The sequence below is a fragment of the Glycine max genome, chromosome 11, assembly GCF_000004515.6.
Source record: "Glycine max cultivar Williams 82 chromosome 11, Glycine_max_v4.0, whole genome shotgun sequence".
In the NCBI taxonomy this organism is placed as follows: Eukaryota; Viridiplantae; Streptophyta; class Magnoliopsida; order Fabales; family Fabaceae; genus Glycine; species Glycine max.
This window is the reverse complement of record NC_038247.2, coordinates 25921848-25925382: the sequence shown is the minus strand read 5'-3', so window position 1 is coordinate 25925382 and position 3535 is coordinate 25921848. Positions and strand designations below refer to the sequence as shown.

At 40.6% G+C, this 3535-nt stretch overlaps 1 non-coding gene across 1 annotated transcript; it reads left to right on the top strand.

The window, feature by feature from the left end:
* The first annotated feature begins 2173 nt into the window (after nt 1-2173).
* On the top strand, nt 2174-2280 carry LOC112998444 (small nucleolar RNA R71). The gene has a single exon (XR_003263545.1). It is a non-coding gene; the product is annotated as a small nucleolar RNA R71 (small nucleolar RNA).
* The last annotated feature ends 1255 nt before the right edge of the window (nt 2281-3535 follow it).

Here is a 3535-nt window from a genome sequence, read left to right as displayed (position 1 = left end):
CTTCTTATGCTTCTTGAGAACTGACAACAACTTATCCTCTTGCTCATCAGTAAGGGAGGCAGATATAATCACTGGAAAACTCTTGCTATCATCCAAGTAAGCGTATTTTAAATTTGATGGCAGAGGCTTCAATTCTGGTGTGGTCGACTGGACAGTGGTAGAAGGAGATGGTTTCTCAGCCTTTACCTCATAAAGAAAGTCAGAGGTATGTGTACTTCCTGAAACATGGTTAGTCCTATCTGACTCTATAAAATCAATCTCGAGAGGTAAAACACCACCACCAGACATGCAATCAATATCACTCTCAGATTCACTCTCAGCATCAAATTCAGACATATGATCAAGTACAATTTCAGACTCAATGCATGAAGAGTGAGAGGCATGCAGATTAGAATAAAGATCAGTCATGTATTCATCAACAACATGGTTAATTATTTCAGCACGAAATACAGAAAGATCTTCAGATGGGTATTTCATAGCATCCAGAATATTAAAATGAACAGTTATGTCACCAAATTCCATAGACAGTGTGCCTGCATAAACATCTATCTTAGTTCTAGCAGTTTTCATAAAGGGTCTGCCTAGAATGATGGGAACTGATCCTTGAGAAAATCCATCTTCCATATTCAAGATATAAAAATCAACAGGGAAAATCAGTTCACCAACTCTAACTAAGACATCTTCTATGAAACCAACAGGATAGGCAACACTTCTATTAGCTAAATGAATTACCACATCAGTTGACTGCAAGGGACCTAGAGATAGAGAATTAAAAATCGACAGAGGCATAACACTAACAGAGGCTCCTAAATCTAGCATGGCATTGTCAAACTTACTATTCCCTATAATACAAGGTATGCTGAATGTACCTAGATCTTTGCATTTTTTAGGAATTTGAGGAACAGATTTACCAATCAATGCAGAGACATTTCTGCCCATGCTAATTCGTTCACCTCCTTTAAGCTTCCGCTTATTAGTGCACAACTCCTTCAAGAATTTGGCATATTTTGGAATTTGCTTTATTGCATCCAACAGAGGTATGTTTACCTCTACTTTTCTAAACGTTTCCAAGATCTCTTTCTCTGCCTCTTCCATTTTTTTGTTGGAAACTGCTCTTGGAGGGAATGGAAGAGGGGGAATGTGCTGCTTCTGCAAATCAGAATTACCTGTGGAAGAAGATTCACCTGCACAGAAATTGTTAGGTAAATTTTTGTCATCACCTTTTTCTGGAGTAGAGTGAAGTTTGGCAGGTTCATTTGCAGATGAGGAAGGTGCTACGGGTTGAGGTCCTTGACACTGCTTTCCCGACCTCAATGAAATGGCACTGACATTTTTGGGATTTTGGATAGCTTGAGAAGGCAGCTTGTCAGAATTCTGGGACTGTTGTTGATTCAATTGGGTAGCCAATTGTCCCATCTGATTGGTTAAGCTCTGAATGGAGGCTCTGGTCTCTTGCTGAAACTGCATGTTCTGCATAGTCATTTGCCTCACAAGTTCTTCGAGGGAAGGTTGTGGAGGGGCCTCAACTGTTGGTTGTTTCTGGGGTTGTTGTTGTTGTTGGATTGGTGGAGGAATGTATGGTCTGCTTGGGCCAGCAGCATTTTGGAAGGAAGAAGCAGGCTGCTGTTGTTGTTGCTGAGGGCTGGACCATCTGAGGTTAGGGTGATTCCTCCATCCAGGGTTATATCTGTTGCTGGAGAGGTCATAATTGTTCTGCTGTGGTTGATTTTGCTGCTGAGGTTGAGGAGGTCTATTGTAAATATTTGCAGCATAAGCTTCAGGCTGCTCAATTGCTCCAGGTTGCTGCATGGAAGGGCAAAGGTCTGTATGGTGGTCAGCAGAGGAGCACAAACCACAAACCCTTGCGACAGGTACAAATTTCTGATTCAAGGCCAGCTGGGTTACCAGGTTAACCAATGCATCCAGTTTGCCTTCAAGCTTCTTAGTTTCAGATGATGCAGATGGGTTTGTAGCTACCTCATGCACTCCTCTAATGACTATGGCATCATTTCTGGCGCTAAACTGCTGGGAGTTGGAAGCCATCATCTCAATTAAATTTCTGGCTTTAGCAGGAGTCATGTCTCCAAGGGCTCCACCACTGGCAGCATCTATCATACTTCTCTCCATATTACTGAGTCCTTCATAAAAATATTGGAGAAGAAGCTGTTCTGAAATCTGATGGTGGGGGCAACTGGCACATAGTTTCTTAAATCTCTCCCAGTACTCATACAGGCTCTCTCCACTGAGTTGTCTAATACCTGAGATATCCTTCCTGATGGCTGTGGTCCTGGAAGCATGGAAATTTTTTTCTAAGAATACTCTCTTAAGGTCATCCCAGCTCGTGATGGACCTTGGAGCAAGGTAATACAACCAGTCCTTTGCCACCCAGCTCGTGATGGACCTTGGAAAAGCCTTCAGAAATATGTGATTTGCCACTCCCTCTAATGAATGAGGAAAAGCCTTCAGAAATATGTGATCCTCTTGGACATCTGGGGGTTTCATGGTGGAGCAGAAAATATAAAATTCCTTCAAATGTTTGTGCGGGTCTTCACCTGCAAGGCCATGAAACTTTGGAAGCAAATGAATCAGTCCAGTTTTAAGAACATATGGGACATCCTCATCAGGGTATTGGATGCACAAGCTTTCGTAGGTGAAGTCAGGTGCAGCCATTTCCCTTAGAGTCCTCTCACGGGGTGGAGGTTGTGTCATGTTCTCAGAATGTGCAAAATCAGAATGCTCAGAATCAGAATGCTCAAAATTATAATGCTCAAGATCAGGATGTTCAAAATCACCAATAACAGAATGCACAGATTCACCAGTAATGGAATGCTCAGAATGATCAAAAGGTATAAAATGATGCCTAACTAATCTATGAAATGTCCTATCTATCTCAGGATCAAAGGGTTGTAAGTCAGATGGATTGCCTCTAGCCATACACTACATTCAACATGCACACAACTAGTTGCCTTATCATGTAAATAAAGGTGTAGGTTTGAACTACAGCTACCCTCAAATGATATCCAATTGACTTGAAAATTTGTGAGCAACCTTATAAAATGATGAGAAGATAGCACAAAAAATTTCAGACAAAAATTCAAAGTCTAACTATGAAAGCTAAAAATGGTAAGTTAAGAAAAATAAGTGAATAAAACTTGAAAAATAAAAAACTTTTGACAGAATCGCTTTTTTTTTTATGATGGAGACCTCAGCCGGCCTATGGCAGGCTGCCACGGTGTAGGAAATTTTTTTCTACCCCAAATGCATATATAATAATTGCGATTCTGATAACCGGAGCAAAAGTTATGGCCGTTTGAAGTTTTGACAAACACAAAATTTGCTAGTTTTTTGGAACTTTCAAATCTGACCAAACTAAAGGCTCTGACTATTTTTCCCACAAAATATGGATTTCAGAAATAAAGTTAATGAAAATATTTTGAGTCAAAACCCGTCAAAACGTAAAGGGCTAAAGGGCATTTCAGATTTTAGGAAAAGGAACATCATTTTGAAATTCTGATCACGCCAATGTGACTGGGGT